The following is a 23,121-nucleotide window of genomic DNA, read 5'->3' as shown; positions in this document are numbered from 1 at the left end:
ACTCTAACCACTAGGGCTACCTGCCTCCTCTACACTCTAACCACTAGGCTACCCTGCCACCTCTACTCTAACCACTAGGCTACCTGCCACCTCTATACTCTAACCACTAGGCTACCTGCCACCTCTATACTCTAACCACTAGGCTACCCTGCCGCCCTTCATTAATTGTCCGATTAACAATCATATTAGCAAACATATTTCATTAAATATCAGAACATTCTTCGTCTGCTTTAAGGGATATTGATATTCAGCTCTACCGAGTGGAGAGTTTGAAGGCGATAGATCATGATGTCGTCTCTCGGTTTTCTTCCAGGTACGCCCATGATTCCAGTCCACATGGGGATAATGACCTCTGCACCTACGGTGAGCTTGAACTGTTACACACACACACACACACACACACACACATACACATACACATACACATACACATACACACACACACACTACACAGGTATACGTTCATCACACTGGCTGGCGGAAAACTCTATTTCCTAATGTGTTTATTGTGTTGTATTGCAGGTCCTGGTTCCTACCACCGTGTCTATGGTCCAGAAGCCTCCTGCTCAGAGGAAAGAGCTGAACCCAGTCAGAGCCAAGGAGAACCAGGAGGGGGGCAGTGGTCCCACCACTACAGTGTTTGTAGGGAACATCTCCGAGAAGGCTTCAGACATGCTGGTCAGACAGCTGCTAGCGGTGAGCAAGCCTGGGAAACACGGGTTGGAATTTTATGTAGAAATACTTTTGGTCAGCTTAACCAAGTCTCACACACACACAGGGGGGTTAAAGTTCTCAGTCACATGGATTCTGGAGAGGTCGTTTTTGAGATCACACAGAGGGGGGATAACCCTATAGAATAGTTGGCCTGTTTACTTAGTCGACTTGTTCAATGCCAGATAAATATTCCTATCGAGGCGCATTGAAGTTGCAAGAGCCAACCCTGTTCCTGGAGAGATACCTACTGTATGTTTACATCTATCTAGTCCAGGGGTCTCCAACCCTGTTCCTGGAGAGATACCTACTGTAGGTTTACATCTATCTAGTCCAGGGCTCTCCAACCCTGTTCCTGGAGAGATACCTACTGTATGTTTACATCTATCTAGTCCAGGGGTCTCCAACCCTGTTCCTGGAGAGATACCTACTGTAGGTTTACATCTATCTAGTCCAGGGCTCTCCAACCCTGTTCCTGGAGAGATACCTACTGTAGGTTTACATCTATCTAGTCCAGGGCTCACCAACCCTGTTCCTGGAGAGAGACCCTCGTGTAGGTTTTCGGGCCAACCCCAGTTGTTACACACCTGATTAATCTTATCAACCAGCTAATTATTAGAATCAGGTGCACTAGATTAGGTTTGAGCAAAAACCTACAGTCCAGGGCTCACTCTCCAGGTACTAGATTGGAGAACCTGGGCTATATTATTTTAAGTTAATTTAACCTTTATTTAATTAGGCAAGTTGGTTAAGAGCAAATTCTTATTTACATCCCTACACTGGCCAAACCCGGGCGATACCGCTGTTGCCAATTGTGCGCAGTCCAGGGACTCCCGATCACTGTCCCTGGTTGTGATACAGCCTGGATTCGAACCAGGATGTCTACAGTGGCGCCTCTAGCACTGAGACGCTGTGCCTTAGACCCCTGCGTCACTCGGGAGCCCCATATCCATGGTCCAATACTTAAAAATAATTTTTTTTACCAATATGTTATTGGGCACAGTTCTAGAGGTGAAAATGATAGTTTCAAAGATGTCGGCATAATAAATCAAATCAAATCATTATAGACTAGTGCAAAATTATTCAGCCCCTTAAGTTAAGAAAAATCAGCCCCCGGAGCCCTTCAGCAAAGCGACTGGAATTGGTTAAACTGCAAAATGTACAAAAGGATCCTCTCCCTAAAAACATGATGGTCATGACACGAAAGGGCAGGTTAACTTTGGCCCCAGACAATCCATCTGAGATCTATATAAGTTTCAGTCATATTTGACGAATGTATGAACCATTTCCAGTTTGTGTTCACAGATTTCTTGGATTCAGGTCTGACTTTATTTTTCCATTTGGGCACTTTTCTTCTGCCTGTTCTTTGGGTTCTGGTCCGTGTTAAAATGTAAAACACTTTGTCAAGAGAGAGAGGGGCTAGACTCCAGGAGGTTTTCTGTCCAGGAACAGGGTTGAGAGCCCTGGACTTCCCATCAGATGTCAACCTTCAGGTGGGTATCTCTCCAGGAACAAGAGCCCTGGACTAGATAGATGTCACCACCTTCAGGTGGGTATCTCTCCAGGAACAGGGTTGGAGAGCCCTGGACTAGATAGATGCCAAAAACCTAAATCTGGGTATCATCTCCAGGAACAGGGTTGGAGTGTCTCCCTGGACTAGATAGATGTCAACAACACAGGTGGGTATATCTTCCAGGAACAGGGTTGGAGAGCCCTGGACTAAACACTTCCATAGAAAAGGCATATATTAAGTAATGTGATTGAATGATGATGGATCACTCTGACATTGGTGTTTAGTCTCAGATGAGGATCCCTCCTTTCCTCCATCCTGTAGAAATGTGGCCTGGTCCTGAGCTGGAAGAGGGTCCAAGGGGCTTCTGGGAAACTGAAAGTTTAAAACAAAACAGGTACAATACTTCTACTATACTTTCCTCCTTTCCTTGTTCCTTGTTGTTACCGCCAAGTGCGTTGGGATGTTTTAAAGCTTGGGAAATCGTTGTTACCGTGTTTAAACCTCCAAGCCCGTGTTGTTACCTCCAAGCCCGTGTTGTTACCTCCAAGCCCGTGTTGTTACCTCCAAGCCCGTGTTGTTACCTCCAAGCCCATGTTGTTACCGTGTTGTTACCGTGTTGATTACCACCAAGCCCATGTTGTTACCTCCAAGCCCATGTTGTTACCGTGTTGTTACCGTGTTGTTACCTGGAAGCCCATGTTGTTACCTGAAAGTAAAGCCCGTGTTGTTACCTCCAAGCCCATGTTGTTAGTTTTTGATTTGTTAAAGTTTGTTACCTCCAAGCCCATGTTGTTACTTCATGATTGTTACCTCCAAGCCCATGTTGTTCCGTGTTACAAAAAAGCCCATGTTGTTACCGTGTTGTTACCGTTTGTTACCTCCAAGCCCGTGTTGTTACAGTGTTGTTACCGTCAAGCCCATGTTGTTACCTCAAGCCCATGTTGTTACCGTGTTGTTCCTCCAAGCCCGTGTTGTTACCGTGTTGTTACCAGGGCAAGCCCATGTTGTTACTGTGTGTGTTGTTACTGTGTGTGTTGTTACTGTGTGTGTTGTTACTGTGTGTGTTGTTACTGTGTGTGTTGTTACTGTGTGTGTAGTTACTGTGTGTGTAGTTACTGTGTGTGTAGTTACTGTGTGTGTAGTTACTGTGTGTGTAGTTACTGTGTGTTAAGTTAACTTTATTTAGTTACTGTGTGTTAGTTACTGTGTAGTTACTGTCTTATTTACTGTGTAGTTACTGGCCAAGCCCGGGTTACTGCCACGCCCGTGTTGTTACCGTGTTGTTAGCGATCAAGCCCATGTTGTTACTGTGTTGTTACTGAACCAGTGATGTTACTGCCAAGCCCGTGTTGTTACTGAAGCCCTGTTGTTAGACCGTGTTGTTAGCGTCGGGAGCCCATATCCATGTTCCAATATTTTAAAATGTTGTTACAATGTTGTTATTGTGTTGTTACTGTGTTGAAACTGTGTTGTTAAGATGTTGTTACTGTGTTTTATTTGTTTTATTATGTTGTTACAAGAGTTGTTACTGTGTTGTTACTGTGGGACTGTGAATTGTTACTTGTTGTTACTGTGTTGTTACTGTTTGTTACTGATGGTTGTTACTGTGTTTTACTGTGTTGTTACTGAGATTGTTACTGTGTTGTTACTGTGTTGTTACTGTGAACCATTTTCAGTTTGTTACTGGTTGTTACTGTGTTTTACTGTTTTTCCTTTGGGCACTTTTCTTACTGTGTTGTTACTTGTTGTTCTGTGTTGTTAATGTGTTGTTACTGTGTTGTTACTGTGTTGTTACTGGGTTGTTACTGTGTTGTTATCTGTGTTGTTACTGTGTTGTTACTGTGTTGTTACTGTGTTGTTACTGTGTTGTTACTGTGTTGTTATCTCTCCAGGAACAGGGTTGTTACTGGTTGTTACTGATGTTGTTACTGTGTTGTTACTGTCCAGTTACAGGGTTGTTACTGTGTTGTTACTGTGTTGTTACTGTGTTGTTATCTGTTGTTACAGTGTTGTTACTGTGTTGTTACTGTGATGTTACTGTGTTGTTACTCTGTTGTTACAGGGTTGGACTGTGTTGTTACTGTGTTGTTACTGTGTTGTTAGTAATGTGACTTGAATGTGTTGTTACTGTGTTGTTACTGTGTTGTTACTGTGTTGTTACTGTGTTGTTACTGTTTGTTACTGATGTTGTTACTGTGTTGTTCCTGTGTTGTTACTGTGTTGTTACTGTGTTGTTACTGTGTTGTTACTGTGTTGTTACTGTGTTGTTACTGTGTTGTTACTGGTTGTTACTGTGTTGTTACTGTGTTGTTACTGTGTTGTTACTGTGTTGTTACTGTGTTGTTACTGTGTTGTTACTGTGTTGTTACTGTGTTGTTACTGTGTTGCCTGTGTTGTTACTGACCGTGTTGTTACTGTGTTGTTACTGTGTTGTTACTGTGTTGTTACTGTGTTGTTACTGTGTTGTTACTGTGTTGTTACTGTGTTGTTACTGTGTTGTTACTGTGTTGTTACTGTGTTGTTACTGTGTTGTTACTGTGTTGTTACTGTGTTGTTACTGTGTTGTTACTGTGTTGTTACTGTGTTGTTACTGTGTTGTTACTGTGTTGTTACTGTGTTGTTACTGTGTTGTTTACTGTTACTGTGTTGTTACTGTGTTGTTACTGTGTTGTTACTGTGTTGTTACTGTGTTGTTACTGTGTTGTTACTGTGTTGTTACTGTGTTGTTACTGTGTTGTTACTGTGTTGTTACTGTGTTGTTACTGTGTTGTTACTGTGTTGTTACTGTGTTGTTACTGTGTTGTTACTGTGTTGTTACTGTGTTGTTACTGTGTTGTTACTGTGTTGTTACTGTGTTGTTACTGTGTTGTTACTGTGTTGTTACTGCCAAGCCCGTGTTGTTACTGTGTTGTTACTGTGTTGTTACTGTGTTGTTACTGTGTTGTTTAGCCTGTGTTGTTACTGTGTTGTTACCGCCAAGCGTGTTGTTACCTCCAAGCCCGTGTTGTTACCGCCAAGCCCGTGTTGTTACCGCCAAGCCCGTGTTGTTACCATGTTGTTACCACCAAGCCCGTGTTGTTAGCGTGTTGTTACCGCCACGTCTCTAGAATGTCATGGTTGACCAGCCTCATGATGACTGTTTACATAGTGAGGTGATGAGACCACCAGCTTCATGTTATGTTAAGGAGTTGGCTCTAGTTCTGTACAACAGATGGGTTTTTAGAAACAAATGCACCTTTCTTTTTGATCGCTGATGTAAATGACAGTTCATTTATTCAAAATAAGATTTTAAAGAGAACAAAGTTTGTCTTTCTCTGTCAGCTCGGTACTAACTCTTGTCCTGTCTTTTCCCCACCTGAGCGTTCACTAGTAACCACTCTCTGTTTGTAATATTAGTGACATCTTCCACGTCTCTCTCTCTGTCTCCATCTTCCCCTCCCCCCTCTCTCTCTTTCACTCTCTCTATCGCGCTCTCTCGCGCTCTCTATCTCCCTCACTCCGTTCCCCTCTCTATCGCGCTCTCTAACTCCCTCGCTCTCTTCCTCCCTTGCTCCCTTCCTCTCTCTTCCTCCCTCGTTCCCTTCCCCTCTCGTTCCCTTCCCCTCTCTATCGCGCTCTCTTCCTCCCTCGCTCTCTTCCTCCCTCGCTCTCTTCCTCCCTCGCTCTCTTCCTCCCTCGCTCTCTTCCTCCCTCGCTCTCTTCCTCCCTCGCTCCCTTCCTCCTCCTCCCTCTCTTCCTCCTCGCTCTCTTCCTCCCTCGCTCTCTCCTCCTCCCTCGCTCTCTTCCTCCCTCGCTCTCTTCCTCCCTCGCTCTCTTCCTCCCTCGCTCTCTTCCTCCCCTCGCTCTCTTCCTCCCTCGCTCTTCCTCTTCCTCCCTCGCTCCCTTCCTCTTCCTCCCTCGCTCTCTTCCTCCCTCGCTCTCTTACTCCCTCGCTCTCTCTAACTCCCTCGCTCCCTTCCTCTCTCTTTCTCCCTCGCTCCCTTCCTCTCTCTTTCTCCCTCGCTCCCTTCCCCTCTCTATCTCCCTCGCTCCCTTCCCCTCTCTATCGCGCTCTCTATCTCCCTCGCTCCCTTCCTCTCTCTTTCTCCCTCGCTCCCTTCCTCTCTCTATCTCCCTCGCTCCCTTCCCCTCTCTATCGCGCTCTCTATCTCCCTCGCTCCCTTCCCCTCTCTTTCTCCCTCGCTCCCTTCCTCTCTATCGCGCTCTCTTTCTCCCTTGCTCCCTTCCTCTCTCTATCGCGCTCTTCCTCCCTCGTTCCTTTCCCCTCTCTATCGCGCTCTCTATCGCGCTCTCTTTCTCCCTCGCTCCCTTCCTCTCTGTAGCGTTTGGTTTCTGTGAGTACAAGGAGCCAGAGTCCACCCTGCGTTCCCTGCGTCTGCTACATGAGCTGTTGCTGGGAGACAAGAAGCTGCTGGTCAAGGTGGATGCTAAGACCAAGGCCCAGCTTGAAGAATGGAAGGCTACGGGGAAGAGGACACACACACACAGACAGACAGGACAGACACACACAGACACACACAGACAGACACAGACACACACACAGACAGACAGACAGACACACAGACAGACAGACACAGACACAGACAGACAGACAGACAGACACAGACAGACAGACAGACAGACAGACAGACAGACACACAGACAGACACAGACAGACAGACACACACAGACACAGACACACAGACACAGAACATGGGGTGATCAGTAGACCTATGTCCTGTCTATCATGAGAGGTGATGAAGGACAGACTCAGATTTAATTGAATTTTTAATTTAACCTTTTATTTAACAAGGCAAGTCAGTTAAGAACACATTCTTATTTACAATGACGGCCTACCACTGGCCAAACCCGGACGACGCTGGGCCAATTGTGTGCCGCCCTATGCGACTCCCAATCACGGCCTGGATTTGTGATACAGCCTGGATTTGAACCGGGATGTCTGTAGGGACATCTCTAGCACTGAGATGGAGTGCCTTAGACCGCTGCGCCACTCAACCTATGATTCCATTTACAGCCAAGGTAAATATCATATCCAAAGATTCATAATAAGAACCTCCGTCTCCGTTTTCTGTTTCTGTCTCATAGGGAGCCATGTCAGAGGACGGGCTCAAGGAAGAGGAAGAGGAGGAGGAGGAGGAGGATCTTGATGAGGACACAAAGCGCCGTGACCAGATAGTGAAGGGGGCCATCGAGGGGTTGATCCGGGAGTACGGCAGTGAGCTCAACGCCCCTTCGCAGGACGGAGACAACCAGCCCCGCAAGAAGAAGAGAGAGAAGAAAGAGGAGGTAGTAGCGTCCGTTCCACTGGAGAGAGAAGAGGTAGTAGAAGAGGTAGTAGAAGAGGTAGTAGAAGAGGTAGTAGAAGAGGTAGTAGCGTCTGTTCCCCTGGAGAGAGGAGGTAGTAGAGGAGGTAGTAGAGGAGGTAGTAGAAGAGGTAGTAGAAGAGGTAGTAGCGTCTGTTCCCCTGGAGAGAGGAGGTAGTAGAGGAGGTAGTAGCGTCTGTTCCCCTGGAGAGAGGAGGTAGTAGCGTCTGTTCCCCTGGAGAGAGGAGGTAGTAGCGTCTGTTCCCCTGGAGAGAGGAGGTAGTAGCGTCTGTTCCCCTGGAGAGAGGAGGTAGTAGCGTCTGTTCCCCTGGAGAGAGGAGGTAGTAGCGTCTGTTCCCTGGAGAGAGGAGGTAGTAGCGTCTGTTCCCCTGGAGAGAGGAGGTAGTAGCGTCTGTTCCCCTGGAGAGAGGAGGTAGTAGCGTCTGTTCCCCTGGAGAGAGGAGGTAGTAGCGTCTGTTCCCCTGGAGAGAGGAGGTAGTAGCGTCTGTTCCCCTGGAGAGAGGAGGTAGTAGCGTCTGTTCCCCTGGAGAGAGGAGGTAGTAGCGTCTGTTCCCCTGGAGAGAGGAGGTAGTAGCGTCTGTTCCCCTGGAGAGAGGAGGTAGTAGCGTCTGTTCCCCTGGAGAGAGGAGGTAGTAGCGTCTGTTCCCCTGGAGAGAGGAGGTAGTAGCGTCTGTTCCCCTGGAGAGAGGAGGTAGTAGCGTCTGTTCCCCTGGAGAGAGGAGGTAGTAGCGTCTGTTCCCCTGGAGAGAGGAGGTAGTAGCGTCTGTTCCCCTGGAGAGAGGAGGTAGTAGAGGAGGTAGTAGCGTCTGTTCCCCTGGAGAGAGGAGGTAGTAGCGTCTGTTCCGCTGGAGAGAGGAGGTAGTAGCGTCTGTTCCGCTGGAGAGAGGAGGTAGTAGCGTCTGTTCCCCTGGAGAGAGGAGGTAGTAGCGTCTGTTCCCCTGGAGAGAGGAGGTAGTAGCGTCTGTTCCCCTGGAGAGAGGAGGTAGTAGCGTCTGTTCCCCTGGAGAGAGGAGGTAGTAGCGTCTGTTCCCCTGGAGAGAGGAGGTAGTAGCGTCTGTTCCCCTGGAGAGAGGAGGTAGTAGCGTCTGTTCCCCTGGAGAGAGGAGGTAGTAGCGTCCGTTCCACTGGAGAGAGGAGGTAGTAGAGGAGGTAGTAGCGTCCGTTCCACTGGAGAGAGGAGGTAGTAGAGGAGGTAGTAGCGTCCGTTCCACTGAACAGGGGAGGTAGTAGCGTCCGTTCCACTAAACAGAGGCGGTAGTAGCGTCCGTTCCACTAAACAGAGGCGGTAGTAGCGTCTGTTCCCTGGAGAGGGAGGAGGTAGTAGCGTCTGTTCCCCTGGAGAGAGGAGGTAGTAGCGTCCGTTCCACTGGAGAGAGGAGGTAGTAGAGGAGGTAGTAGCGTCCGTTCCACTGGAGAGAGGAGGTAGTAGAGGAGGTAGTAGCGTCCGTTCCACTGAACAGGGAGGTAGTAGCGTCCGTTCCACTAAACAGAGGCGGTAGTAGCGTCCGTTCCCCTGGAGAGGGAGGTAGTAGCGTCCGTTCCACTGAACAGGGAGGTAGTAGCGTCCGTTCCACTGAACAGGGGAGGTAGTAGCGTCCGTTCCACTGAACAGGGAGGTAGTAGCGTCCGTTCCACTGAACAGGGGGAGGTAGTAGCGTCCGTTCCACTGAACAGGGGAGGTAGTAGCGTCCGTTCCACTGAACAGGGGAGGTAGTAGCGTCCGTTCCACTGAACAGGGGAGGTAGTAGCGTCCGTTCCACTGAACAGGGGAGGTAGTAGCGTCCGTTCCACTGAACAGGGAGGTAGTAGCGTCCGTTCCACTGAACAGGGGAGGTAGTAGCGTCCGTTCCACTGAACAGGGAGGTAGTAGCGTCCGTTCCACTGAACAGGGGAGGTAGTAGCGTCCGTTCCTCTGAACAGGGGAGGTAGTAGCGTCCGTTCCTCTGAACAGGGGAGGTAGTAGCGTCCGTTCCTCTGAACAGAGGGGAGGTAGTAGCGTCCGTTCCTCTGAACAGGGAGGTAGTAGCGTCCGTTCCGCTGGAGGGGAGGTAGTAGCGTCCGTTCCGCTGGAGAGAGGAGGTAGTAGCGTCCGTTCCGCTGGAGAGGGAGGTAGTAGCGTCCGTTCCGCTGGAGAGAGGAGGTAGTAGCGTCCGTTCCGCTGGAGAGAGGAGGTAGTAGCGTCCGTTCCGCTGGAGAGAGGAGGTAGTAGCGTCCGTTCCGCTGGAGAGAGGAGGTAGTAGCGTCCGTTCCGCTGGAGAGGGAGGTAGTAGCGTCCGTTCCGCTGGAGAGGGAGGTAGTAGCGTCCGTTCCGCTGGAGAGGGAGGTAGTAGCGTCCGTTCCGCTGGAGAGCTGGAGAGGAGGTAGTAGCGTCCGTTCCGCTGGAGAGAGGAGGTAGTAGCGTCTGTTCCGCTGGAGAGAGGAGGTAGTAGCGTCTGTTCCGCTGGAGAGAGGAGGTAGTAGCGTCTGTTCCGCTGGAGAGAGGAGGTAGTAGCGTCTGTTCCGCTGGAGAGAGGAGGTAGTAGCGTCTGTTCCCCTGGAGAGAGGAGGTAGTAGCGTCTGTTCCCCTGGAGAGAGGAGGTAGTAGCGTCTGTTCCCCTGGAGAGAGGAGGTAGTAGCGTCTGTTCCCCTGGAGAGAGGAGGTAGTAGCGTCCGTTCCACTGGAGAGAGGAGGTAGTAGAGGAGGTAGTAGCGTCCGTTCCACTGGAGAGAGGAGGTAGTAGAGGAGGTAGTAGCGTCCGTTCCACTGAACAGGGGAGGTAGTAGCGTCCGTTCCACTAAACAGAGGCGGTAGTAGCGTCCGTTCCCCTGGAGAGAGGAGGTAGTAGCGTCCGTTCCACTGAACAGGGGAGGTAGTAGCGTCCGTTCCACTGAACAGGGGAGGTAGTAGCGTCCGTTCCACTGAACAGGGGAGGTAGTAGCGTCCGTTCCACTGAACAGGGGAGGTAGTAGCGTCCGTTCCACTGAACAGGGAGGTAGTAGCGTCCGTTCCACTGAACAGGGAGGTAGTAGCGTCCGTTCCACTGAACAGGGGAGGTAGTAGCGTCCGTTCCACTGAACAGGGGAGGTAGTAGCGTCCGTTCCACTGAACAGGGGAGGTAGTAGCGTCCGTTCCACTGAACAGGGGAGGTAGTAGCGTCCGTTCCACTGAACAGGGGAGGTAGTAGCGTCCGTTCCACTGAACAGGGGAGGTAGTAGCGTCCGTTCCACTGAACAGGGAGGTAGTAGCGTCCGTTCCACTGAACAGGGGAGGTAGTAGCGTCCGTTCCACTGAACAGGGGAGGTAGTAGCGTCCGTTCCACTGAACAGGGGAGGTAGTAGCGTCCGTTCCACTGAACAGGGGAGGTAGTAGCGTCCGTTCCTCTGAACAGGGGAGGTAGTAGCGTCCGTTCCTCTGAACAGGGGAGGTAGTAGCGTCCGTTCCTCTGGACAGGGGAGGTAGTAGCGTCCGTTCCTCTGGACAGGGGAGGTAGTAGCGTCCGTTCCTCTGGACAGGGGAGGTAGTAGCGTCCGTTCCACTGAACAGGGGAGGTAGTAGCGTCCGTTCCACTGAACAGGGAGGTAGTAGCGTCCGTTCCACTGAACAGGGAGGTAGTAGCGTCCGTTCCACTGAACAGGGGAGGTAGTAGCGTCCGTTCCACTGAACAGGGAGGTAGTAGCGTCCGTTCCACTGAACAGGGGAGGTAGTAGCGTCCGTTCCACTGAACAGGGGAGGTAGTAGCGTCCGTTCCACTGAACAGGGAGGTAGTAGCGTCCGTTCCACTGAACAGGGGAGGTAGTAGCGTCCGTTCCACTGAACAGGGAGGTAGTAGCGTCCGTTCCACTGAACAGGGGAGGTAGTAGCGTCCGTTCCTCTGAACAGGGGAGGTAGTAGCGTCCGTTCCTCTGAACAGGGGAGGTAGTAGAGTCCGTTCCTCTGAACAGGGGAGGTAGTAGCGTCCGTTCCTCTGAACAGGGGAGGTAGTAGCGTCCGTTCCTCTGAACAGGGGAGGTAGTAGCGTCCGTTCCTCTGAACAGGGGAGGTAGTAGCGTCCGTTCCGCTGGAGAGAGGAGGTAGTAGCGTCCGTTCCGCTGGAGAGGGGAGATAGTAGCGTCCGTTCGCTGGAGAGGGAGGTAGTAGCGTCCGTTCCGCTGGAGAGAGGAGGTAGTAGCGTCCGTTCCGCTGGCGAGAGGAGGTAGTAGCGTCCGTTCCGCTGGCGAGAGGAGGTAGTAGCGTCCGTTCCGCTGGAGAGGGAGGTAGTAGCGTCCGTTCCGCTGGAGAGAGGAGGTAGTAGCGTCCGTTCCGCTGAACAGAGGGAGGTAGTAGCGTCCGTTCCGCTGGAGAGAGGAGGTAGTAGCGTCCGTTCCGCTGGAGAGAGGAGGTAGTAGCGTCCGTTCCGCTGGAGAGGGAGGTAGTAGCGTCCGTTCCGCTGGAGAGAGGAGGTAGTAGCGTCCGTTCCGCTGGAGAGAGGAGGTAGTAGCGTCCGTTCCCCTGGAGAGGGAGGTAGTAGCGTCTGTTCCCCTGGAGAGGGAGGTAGTAGCGTCTGTTCCCCTGGAGAGGGAGGTAGTAGCGTCTGTTCCCCTGGAGAGAGGAGGTAGTAGCGTCTGTTCCCTGGAGAGAGGAGGTAGTAGCGTCTGTTCCCTGGGAGAGGAGGTAGTAGCGTCTGTTCCCCTGGAGAGAGGAGGTAGTAGCGTCCGTTCCACTGGAGAGAGGAGGTAGTAGAGGAGGTAGTAGCGTCCGTTCCACTGGAGAGAGGAGGTAGTAGAGGAGGTAGTAGCGTCCGTTCCACTGAACAGGGGAGGTAGTAGCGTCCGTTCCACTAAACAGAGGGAGGTAGTAGCGTCCGTTCCCCTGGAGAGAGGGAGGTAGTAGCGTCCGTTCCACTGAACAGGGGAGGTAGTAGCGTCCGTTCCACTGAACAGGAGGTAGTAGCGTCCGTTCCACTGAACAGGGGAGGTAGTAGCGTCCGTTCCACTGAACAGGGGAGGTAGTAGCGTCCGTTCCACTGAACAGGGGAGGTAGTAGCGTCCGTTCCACTGAACAGGGGAGGTAGTAGCGTCCGTTCCACTGGAGAGGGAGGTAGTAGCGTCCGTTCCACTGAACAGGGGAGGTAGTAGCGTCCGTTCCACTGAACAGGGGAGGTAGTAGCGTCCGTTCCACTGAACAGGGAGGTAGTAGCGTCCGTTCCACTGAACAGGGGAGGTAGTAGCGTCCGTTCCACTGAACAGGGAGGTAGTAGCGTCCGTTCCACTGAACAGGGGAGGTAGTAGCGTCCGTTCCACTGGAACAGGGAGGTAGTAGCGTCCGTTCCACTGAACAGGGGAGGTAGTAGCGTCCGTTCCACTGAACAGGGGAGGTAGTAGCGTCCGTTCCACTGGAGAGGGGAGGTAGTAGCGTCCGTTCCTCTGAACAGGGAGGTAGTAGCGTCCGTTCCTCTGAACAGGGAGGTAGTAGCGTCCGTTCCTCTGAACTGGAGGGAGGTAGTAGCGTCCGTTCCTCTGGACAGGGGAGGTAGTAGCGTCCGTTCCTCTGGACAGGGGAGGTAGTAGCGTCCGTTCCTCTGGACAGGGGAGGTAGTAGCGTCCGTTCCGCTGGAGAGAGGAGGTAGTAGCGTCCGTTCCGCTGGAGAGAGGAGGTAGTAGCGTCCGTTCCGCTGGAGAGAGGAGGTAGTAGCGTCCGTTCCGCTGGCGAGAGGAGGTAGTAGCGTCCGTTCCGCTGGAGAGAGGAGGTAGTAGCGTCCGTTCCGCTGGAGAGAGGAGGTAGTAGCGTCCGTTCCGCTGGAGAGAGGAGGTAGTAGCGTCCGTTCCGCTGGAGAGAGGAGGTAGTAGCGTCCGTTCCGCTGAACAGAGGAGGTAGTAGCGTCCGTTCCCTGGAGAGGGAGGTAGTAGCGTCTGTTCCGCTGAACAGAGGAGGTAGTGGCGTCCGTTCCGCTGGAGAGAGGAGGTAGTGGCGTCCGTTCCGCTGGAGAGGGAGGTAGTGGCGTCCGTTCCGCTGGAGAGGGGAGGTAGTAGCGTCCGTTCCCTGGAGAGAGGAGGTAGTAGCGTCTGTTCCCCTGGAGAGAGGAGGTAGTAGCGTCTGTTCCGCTGGAGAGAGGAGGTAGTAGCGTCTGTTCCCCTGGAGAGAGGAGGTAGTAGCGTCCTGTTCCCTGGAGAGAGGAGGTAGTAGCGTCTGTTCCCTGGAGAGAGGAGGTAGTAGCGTCCGTTCCACTGGAGAGGGAGGTAGTAGAGGAGGTAGTAGCGTCCGTTCCACTGGAGAGAGGAGGTAGTCCCTGGAGAGGAGGTAGTAGCGTCCATTCCACTGGAACAGGGAGGTAGTAGCGTCCGTTCCACTAAACAGAGGAGGTAGTAGCGTCTGTTCCCCTGGAGAGAGGAGGTAGTAGCGTCTGTTCCCTGGAGAGAGGAGGTAGTAGCGTCCGTTCCACTGGAGAGGGAGGTAGTAGCGTCCGTTCCACTGGAGAGAGGAGGTAGTAGAGGAGGTAGTAGCGTCCATTCCACTGAACAGGGGAGGTAGTAGCGTCCGTTCCACTAAACAGAGGAGGTAGTAGCGTCCGTTCCCTGGAGAGAGGTGGTAGTAGCGTCCGTTCCACTGGAACAGGGGAGGTAGTAGCGTCCGTTCCACTGAACAGGGGAGGTAGTAGCGTCCGTTCCACTGGAGAGGAACAGGGAGGTAGTAGCGTCCGTTCCACTGAACAGGGGAGGTAGTAGCGTCCGTTCCACTGAACAGGGGAGGTAGTAGCGTCCGTTCCACTGGAACAGGGGAGGTAGTAGCGTCCGTTCCACTGAACATGGGAGGTAGTAGCGTCCGTTCCTCTGAGAGGGGAGGTAGTAGCGTCCGTTCCTGGAACAGGGGAGGTAGTAGCGTCCGTTCCACTGAACAGGGAGGTAGTAGCGTCCGTTCCGCTGGAGAGGAGGTAGTAGCGTCCGTTCCCCTGGAGAGGGAGGTAGTAGCGTCCGTTCCGCTGGAGAGGGGAGGTAGTGGCGTCCGTTCCGCTGGAGAGGGGAGGTAGTAGCGTCCGTTCCGCTGGAGAGAGGAGGTAGTGGCGTCCGTTCCCCTGAACAGGGAGGTAGTGGCGTCCGTTCCGCTGAGAGAGGAGGTAGTAGCGTCCGTTCCGCTGGAGAGGGAGGTAGTAGCGTCCGTTCCGCTGGAGAGAGGAGGTAGTAGCGTCCGTTCCGCTGGAGAGGGAGGTAGTAGCGTCCGTTCCGCTGGAGAGGGGAGGTAGTAGCGTCCGTTCCGCTGAGAGGGAGGTAGTAGCGTCAGTTCCGCTGGAGAGGGGAGGTAGTAGCGTCAGTTCCGCTGGAGAGGGGAGGTAGTAGCGTCCGTTCCGCTGGAGCGTCGTTCCGCTGGAGAGGAGGTAGTAGCGTCCGTTCCGCTGGAGAGAGGAGGGAGGTGGAGAGAGGAGGTAGTAGCGTCCGTTCCGCTGGAGAGAGGAGGTAGTGGAGAGAGCGTCCGTTCCGCTGGAGAGGAGGTAGTAGCGTCCGTTCCGCTGGCGAGAGGAGGTAGTAGCGTCCGTTCCGCTGGAGAGAGGAGGTAGTAGCGTCCGTTCCGCTGGAGAGAGGAGGTAGTAGCGTCCGTTCCGCTGGAGAGAGGAGGTAGTAGCGTCCGTTCCGCTGGAGAGAGGAGGTAGTAGCGTCCGTTCCGCTGAACAGAGGAGGTAGTAGCGTCCGTTCCCCTGGAGAGAGGAGGTAGTAGCGTCCGTTCCGCTGAACAGAGGAGGTAGTGGCGTCCGTTCCGCTGGAGAGAGGAGGTAGTGGCGTCCGTTCCCCTGAACAGAGGAGGTAGTGGCGTCCGTTCCGCTGGAGAGAGGAGGTAGTAGCGTCCGTTCCGCTGGAGAGAGGAGGTAGTAGCGTCCGTTCCGCTGGAGAGAGGAGGTAGTAGCGTCCGTTCCGCTGGAGAGGGGAGGTAGTAGCGTCCGTTCCGCTGGAGAGGGGAGGTAGTAGGGTCCGTTCCGCTGGAGAGGGGAGGTAGTAGCGTCCGTTCCGCTGGAGAGGGGAGGTAGTAGCGTCCGTTCCGCTGGAGAGGGGAGGTAGTAGCGTCCGTTCCGCTGGAGAGGGAGGTAGTAGCGTCCGTTCCGCTGGAGAGAGGAGGTAGTAGCGTCCGTTCCGCTGGAGAGGGGAGGTAGTAGCGTCCGTTCCGCTGGGAGAGGAGGTAGTAGCGTCCGTTCCGCTGGAGAGAGGAGGTAGTAGCGTCCGTTCCGCTGGGAGAGGAGGAGGTAGTAGCGTCCGTTCCGCTGGAGAGAGGAGGTAGTAGCGTCCGTTCCGCTGGAGAGAGGAGGTAGTAGCGTCCGTTCCGCTGAACAGAGGAGGTAGTAGCGTCCGTTCCCCTGGAGAGAGGAGGTAGTAGCGTCTGTTCCGCTGAACAGAGGAGGTAGTGGCGTCCGTTCCGCTGGAGAGAGGAGGTAGTGGCGTCCGTTCCGCTGGAGAGAGGAGGTAGTGGCGTCCGTTCCGCTGGAGAGAGGAGGTAGTAGCGTCTGTTCCCCTGGAGAGAGGAGGTAGTAGCGTCTGTTCCCCTGGAGAGAGGAGGTAGTAGCGTCTGTTCCGCTGGAGAGAGGAGGTAGTAGCGTCTGTTCCCCTGGAGAGAGGAGGTAGTAGCGTCTGTTCCCCTGGAGAGAGGAGGTAGTAGCGTCTGTTCCCCTGGAGAGAGGAGGTAGTAGCGTCCGTTCCACTGGAGAGAGGAGGTAGTAGAGGAGGTAGTAGCGTCCGTTCCACTGGAGAGAGGAGGTAGTAGAGGAGGTAGTAGCGTCCATTCCACTGAACAGGGGAGGTAGTAGCGTCCGTTCCACTAAACAGAGGAGGTAGTAGCGTCTGTTCCCCTGGAGAGAGGAGGTAGTAGCGTCTGTTCCCCTGGAGAGAGGAGGTAGTAGCGTCCGTTCCACTGGAGAGAGGAGGTAGTAGCGTCCGTTCCACTGGAGAGAGGAGGTAGTAGAGGAGGTAGTAGCGTCCATTCCACTGAACAGGGGAGGTAGTAGCGTCCGTTCCACTAAACAGAGGAGGTAGTAGCGTCCGTTCCCCTGGAGAGAGGTGGTAGTAGCGTCCGTTCCACTGAACAGGGGAGGTAGTAGCGTCCGTTCCACTGAACAGGGGAGGTAGTAGCGTCCGTTCCACTGAACAGGGGAGGTAGTAGCGTCCGTTCCACTGAACAGGGGAGGTAGTAGCGTCCGTTCCACTGAACAGGGGAGGTAGTAGCGTCCGTTCCACTGAACAGGGGAGGTAGTAGCGTCCGTTCCACTGAACATGGGAGGTAGTAGCGTCCGTTCCTCTGAACAGGGGAGGTAGTAGCGTCCGTTCCTCTGAACAGGGGAGGTAGTAGCGTCCGTTCCACTGAACAGGGGAGGTAGTAGCGTCCGTTCCGCTGAACAGAGGAGGTAGTAGCGTCCGTTCCCCTGGAGAGAGGAGGTAGTAGCGTCCGTTCCGCTGGAGAGAGGAGGTAGTGGCGTCCGTTCCGCTGGAGAGAGGAGGTAGTGGCGTCCGTTCCGCTGGAGAGAGGAGGTAGTGGCGTCCGTTCCCCTGAACAGAGGAGGTAGTGGCGTCCGTTCCGCTGGAGAGAGGAGGTAGTAGCGTCCGTTCCGCTGGAGAGAGGAGGTAGTAGCGTCCGTTCCGCTGGAGAGAGGAGGTAGTAGCGTCCGTTCCGCTGGAGAGGGGAGGTAGTAGCGTCCGTTCCGCTGGAGAGAGGAGGTAGTAGGGTCCGTTCCGCTGGAGAGGAGGTAGTAGCGTCCAGTTCCGCTGGAGAGAGGAGGTAGTAGCGTCAGTTCCGCTGGAGAGGGAGGTAGTAGCGTCCGTTCCGCTGGAGGGAGGTAGTAGCGTCCGTTCCGCTGGAGAGAGGAGGTAGTAGCGTCCGTTCCGCTGGAGAGAGGAGGTAGTAGCGTCCGTTCCGCTGGAGAGAGGAGGTAGTAGCGTCCGTTCCGCTGGCGAGAGGAGGTAGTAGCGTCCGTTCCGCTGGCGAGAGGAGGTAGTAGCGTCCGTTCCGCTGGAGAGAGGAGGTAGTAGCGTCCGTTCCGCTGGAGAGAGGAGGTAGTAGCGTCCGTTCCGCTGGAGAGAGGAGGTAGTAGCGTCCGTTCCGCTGGAGAGAGGAGGTAGTAGCGTCCGTTCCCCTGGAGAGAGGAGGTAGTAGCGTCCGTTCCGCTGAACAGAGGAGGTAGTGGCGTCCGTTCCGCTGGAGAGAGGAGGTAGTGGCGTCCGTTCCCCTGAACAGAGGAGGTAGTGGCGTCCGTTCCGCTGGAGAGAGGAGGTAGTAGCGTCCGTTCCGCTGGAGAGAGGAGGTAGTAGCGTCCGTTCCGCTGGAGAGAGGAGGTAGTAGCGTCCGTTCCGCTGGAGAGGGGAGGTAGTAGCGTCCGTTCCGCTGGAGAGGAGGTAGTAGGGTCCGTTCCGCTGGAGAGGAGGTAGTAGCGTCAGTTCCGCTGGAGAGGGGAGGTAGTAGCGTCCGTTCCGCTGGAGAGGGGGAGGTAGTAGCGTCCGTTCCGCTGGAGAGGGAGGTAGTAGCGTCCGTTCCGCTGGAGAGGGGGGTAGTAGCGTCCGTTCCGCTGGAGAGGGAGGTAGTAGCGTCCGTTCGCTGGAGAGGGAGGTAGTAGCGTCCGTTCCGCTGGAGAGGAGGTAGTAGCGTCCGTTCCGCTGGAGAGAGGAGGTAGTAGCGTCCGTTCCGCTGAGAGAGGAGGTAGTAGCGTCCGTTCCGCTGGGAGAGGAGGTAGTAGCGTCCGTTCCGCTGGAGAGGGGAGGTAGTAGCGTCCGTTCCGCTGGAGAGGGGAGGTAGTAGCGTCCGTTCCGCTGGAGAGGGAGGTAGTAGCGTCCGTTCCGCTGGAGAGGGAGGTAGTAGCGTCCGTTCGCTGGAGAGGAGGTAGTAGCGTCCGTTCCGCTGGAGAGGGAGGTAGTAGCGTCCGTTCCGCTGGAGAGAGGAGGTAGTAGCGTCCGTTCCGCTGGAGAGGAGGTAGTAGCGTCCGTTCCGCTGGAGAGGAGGTAGTAGCGTCCGTTCCGCTGGAGAGGGAGGTAGTAGCGTCCGTTCCGCTGGAGAGGGGAGGTAGTAGCGTCCGTTCCGCTGGAGAGGAGGTAGTAGCGTCCGTTCCGCTGGAGAGGGGAGGTAGTAGCGTCCGTTCCGCTGGAGAGGGGAGGTAGTAGCGTCCGTTCGCTGGAGGGAGGTAGTAGCGTCCGTTCCGCTGGAGAGGGGAGGTAGTAGCGTCCGTTCGCTGGGAGAGGGGAGGTAGTAGCGTCCGTTCGCTGGAGAGGGGAGGTAGTAGCGTCCGTTCGCTGGAGAGGGGAGGTAGTAGCGTCCGTTCCGCTGGAGAGGGAGGTAGTAGCGTCCGTTCCGCTGGAGAGGGAGGTAGTAGCGTCCGTTCGCTGGAGAGGGAGGTAGTAGCGTCCGTTCCGCTGGAGAGGAGGTAGTAGCGTCCGTTCCGCTGGAGAGAGGAGGTAGTAGCGTCCGTTCCGCTGGAGAGGGAGGTAGTAGCGTCCGTTCCGCTGGAGAGAGGGAGGTAATGGCGTCGTTCCGCTGGAGAGAGGGAGGTAGTAGCGTCCGTTCGCTGGAGAGGAGGTAGGTAGTAGCGTCCGTTCGCTGGAGAGAGGAGGAGGTAGTAGCGTCCGTTCGCTGGGGAGGTAGTAGCGTCCGTTCCGCTGGAGAGGAGGAGGTAGTAGCGTCCGTTCGAGGAGGAGGTAGTAGCGTCCGTTCCGCTGGAGGGGAGGTAGTAGCGTCCGTTCGCTGGGGGAGGTAGTAGCGTCCGTTCCGCTGGGGAGGTAGTAGCGTCCGTTCGCTGGGGAGGTAGTAGCGTCCGTTCCGCTGGAGAGAGGAGGTAGTAGCGTCCGTTCCGCTGGAGAGGGAGGTAGTAGCGTCCGTTCCGCTGGGAGAGGGAGGTAGTAGCGTCCGTTCGCTGGGGGAGGTAGTAGCGTCCGTTCCGCTGGAGAGGGAGGTAGTAGCGTCCGTTCCGCTGGGGAGGTAGTAGCGTCCGTTCCGCTGGGGGAGGTAGTAGCGTCCGTTCCGCTGGGGAGGTAGTAGCGTCCGTTCGCTGAGAGGGAGGTAGTAGCGTCCGTTCCGCTGGAGGGGAGGTAGTAGCGTCCGTTCCGCTGGAGAGGGGAGGTAGTAGCGTCCGTTTCGCTGGGGAGGTAGTAGCGTCCGTTCCGCTGAGAGGGGAGGTAGTAGCGTCCGTTCCGCTGGGGAGGTAGTAGCGTCCGTTCCGCTGAGGGAGGTAGTAGCGTCCGTTCCGCTGGAGAGGGAGGTAGTAGCGTCCGTTCGCTGGGAGGTAGTAGCGTCCGTTCCTGGAGAGGGGAGGTAGTAGCGTCCGTTCCGCTGGAGAGGGAGGTAGTAGCGTCCGTTCCGCTGGGGAGGTAGTAGCGTCCGTTCCGCTGGGAGGTAGTAGCGTCCGTTCCGCTGAGAGGGGAGGTAGTAGCGTCCGTTCGCTGGGAGGTAGTAGCGTCCGTTCGCTGAGGGGAGGTAGTAGCGTCCGTTCGCTGAGGGAGGTAGTAGCGTCCGTTCCGCTGGGGAGGTAGTAGCGTCCGTTCGCTGGAGGAGGTAGTAGCGTCCGTTCGCTGAGGAGTAGAGGAGGTAGTAGCGTCCGTTAGCTAGAGGAGGTAGTAGCGTCCGTTCGCTGGGAGGTAGTAGCGTCCGTTCGCTGGGAGGTAGTAGCGTCCGTTCGCTGGGAGGTAGTAGCGTCCGTTCCGCTGGGGAGGTAGTAGAGGTCCGTTCGCTGAGAGAGGAGGTAGTAGCGTCCGTTCGCTGGGGGTAGTAGCGGAGGTAGCTGGGGAGGTAGTAGCGTCCGTTCGCTGGGAGAGGAGCGTCCGTCCGCTGGGAGGTAGTAGCGTCCGTTCCGCTGGGGAGTAGTAGCGTCCGTTCGTAGGAGGAGGTAGTAGCGTCCGTTCCGCTGGGGAGGTAGTAGCGTCCGTTCGCTAGTAGGAGGTAGTAGCGTCCGTTCCGCTGGAGGGGAGGTAGTAGCGTCCGTTCCGCTGGGGAGGTAGTAGCGTAGCTGGGGAGGTAGTAGCGTCCGTTCCGCTGGAGAGGGGAGGTAGTAGCGTCCGTTCCGCTGGGGAGGTAGTAGCGTCCGTTCCGCTGGGAGGAGGTAGTAGCGTCCGTTCCGCTGGAGAGGGGAGGTAGTAGCGTCCGTTCCGCTGGGGAGGTAGGAGCGTCCGTTCCCTGGGGAGGTAGGAGCGTCCCTTCCGCTGGGGAGGTAGGGCGTCCGTTCGCTGGGGAGGTAGGAGCGTCCGTTCCGCTGGGGAGGTAGGAGCGTCCGTTCCGCTGGGGAGGTAGGAGCGTCCGTTCCGCTGGGAGGGAGGAGCGTCCGTTCCGCTGGAGAGGGAGGTAGTAGCGTCCGTTCCGCTGGGAGGAGGTAGGAGCGTCGTTCCGCTGGGGGAGGTAGGAGCGTCCGTTCCGCTGGAGAGGGGAGGTAGGAGCGTCCGTTCCGCTGGAGAGGGGAGGTAGGAGCGTCCGTTCCGCTGGGAGGGGAGGTAGGAGCGTCCGTTCCGCTGGGAGAGGGAGGAGCGTCCGTTCCGCTGGAGAGGGGAGGTAGGAGCGTCCGTTCCGCTGGGGAGGTAGTAGCGTCCGTTCCGCTGGGGAGGTAGGAGCGTCCGTTCCGCTGGGGAGGTAGGAGCGTCCGTTCCGCTGGGGAGGTAGGAGCGTCCGTTCCGCTGGGGAGGTAGGAGCGTCCGTTCCGCTGGGGAGGTAGGAGCGTCCGTTCCGCTGGGAGAGTAGGAGCGTCCGTTCCGCTGGAGAGGAGGTAGTAGCGTCCGTTCCGCTGGAGGAGGTAGGAGCGTCCGTTCCGCTGGGGGAGGTAGGAGGAGCGTCCGTTCGCTGGGGGAGGTAGGTAGCGTCCGTTCCGCTGGGGAGGTAGGAGCGTCCGTTCCGCTGGGGAGGAGTAGAGCGTCCGTTCGCTAGGGAGGTAGGAGCGTCCGTTCGCTGGGGAGGTAGTAGAGGAGCGTCCGTTCCGCTGGAGAGGGAGTAGTAGGAGCGTCCGTTCCGCTGGGGAGGTAGGAGCGTCCGTTCCGCTGGAGAGAGGAGGTAGGGAGCGTCCGTTCCTGGAGAGGGAGGTAGGAGCGTCCGTTCCGCTGGGGAGGTAGGAGCGTCCGTTCCGCTGGAGGGAGGTAGGAGCGTCCGTTCCGCTGGGGAGGTAGGAGCGTCCGTTCGCTGGGGAGGTAGGAGCGTCCGTTCCGCTGGAGGTAGAGCGTCCGTTCCGCTGGGGAGGTAGGAGCGCCCGTTCCGCTGGAGAGGGAGGTAGAGCGTCCGTTCCGCTGGGAGGAGGAGCGTCCGTTCCGCTGGGGAGGTAGGAGCGTCCGTTCCGCTGGAGAGGGGAGGTCCGCTGGGGAGTAGGAGCGTCCGTTCCGCTGGAGGGAGGTAGGAGCGTCCGTTCCGCTGGAGAGGTAGGAGCGTCCGTTCCGCTGGAGAGGGGAGGTAGTAGCGTCCGTTCCGCTGAGGGAGGTAGGAGCGTCCGTTCGCTGGGGGAGGTAGGAGCGTCCGTTCCGCTGGGGAGGTAGGAGCGTCCGTTCCCCTGGAGAGAGGAGGAGTAGCGTCCGTTCCACTGGAGAGGAGGTAGTAGCGTCCGTTCCGCTGGAGAGGGAGGTAGCTGGAAGAGGTAGTAGAGGAGGGAGGTAGTAGCGTCCGTTCCCCTGGAGAGGGAGGTAGTAGAAGAGGTAGTAGAGGAGGTAGTAGCGTCCGTTCCCTGGAGAGGGAGGTAGTAGAAGAGGTAGTAGAGGAGGTAGTAGCGTCCGTTCCCCTGGAGAGGGAGGTAGTAGAAGAGTAGAGAGAGGAGGTAGTAGCGTCCGTTTCCCTGGAGAGGGGAGGTAGTAGAAGAGGTAGTAGAGGAGGTAGTAGCGTCCGTTCCCTGGAGAGAGGAGGTAGTAGAAGAGGTAGTAGAGGAGGTAGTAGCGTCCGTTCCCCTGGAGAGGTAGTAGGGAGGGTAGCTAGAAGAGGTAGTAGAGGAGGTAGTAGCGTCCGTTCCCCTGGAGAGGGAGGTAGTAGAAGAGGTAGTAGAGGAGGTAGTAGCGTCCGTTCCCTGGAGAGAGGAGGTAGTAGGAGGTAGTAGAGGAGGTAGTAGCGTCCGTTCCCCTGGAGAGAGGAGGTAGTAGAAGAGGTAGTAGAGGAGGTAGTAGCGTCCGTTCCCCTGGAGAGGGGAGGTAGTAGAAGAGGTAGAGAGGAGGTAGTAGCGTCCGTTCCCCTGGAGAGGGGAGGTAGTAGAAGAGGTAGTAGAGGAGGTAGTAGCGTCCGTTCCCCTGGAGAGGGGAGGTAGTAGAAGAGGTAGTAGAGGAGGTAGTAGCGTCCGTTCCCCTGGAGAGGGGAGGTAGTAGAAGAGGTAGTAGAGGAGGTAGTAGCGTCCGTTCCCCTGGAGAGGGGAGGTAGTAGAAGAGGTAGTAGAGGAGGTAGTAGCGTCCGTTCCCTGGAGAGGAGGTAGTAGAGAGGTAGTAGAGGAGGTAGTAGCGTCCGTTCCCCTGGAGAGGGAGGTAGTAGAAGAGGTAGTAGAGGAGGTAGTAGCGTCCGTTCCCTGGGAGAGGGGGAGGGTAGTAGAAGAGGTAGTAGAGGAGGTAGTAGCGTCCGTTCCCTGGAGAGAGGAGGTAGTAGAGGAGGTAGTAGGAGGTAGTAGCGTCCGTTCCCTGGAGAGGGAGGTAGTAGAAGAGGTAGTAGAGGAGGTAGTA

The 23,121-nt window shown here is 55.7% G+C and overlaps 1 pseudogene; it reads left to right on the top strand.

Annotated features, from left to right (window-relative positions):
* Positions 1 to 23,121, top strand: part of LOC124002048 — a 53,162-nt pseudogene that overhangs the window by 1,010 nt on the left and 29,031 nt on the right.

The sequence above is a fragment of the Oncorhynchus gorbuscha genome, linkage group LG17 (genome assembly GCF_021184085.1).
Source record: "Oncorhynchus gorbuscha isolate QuinsamMale2020 ecotype Even-year linkage group LG17, OgorEven_v1.0, whole genome shotgun sequence".
In the NCBI taxonomy this organism is placed as follows: Eukaryota; Metazoa; Chordata; class Actinopteri; order Salmoniformes; family Salmonidae; genus Oncorhynchus; species Oncorhynchus gorbuscha.
This window is presented reverse-complemented; position numbering and strand designations above follow the sequence as displayed.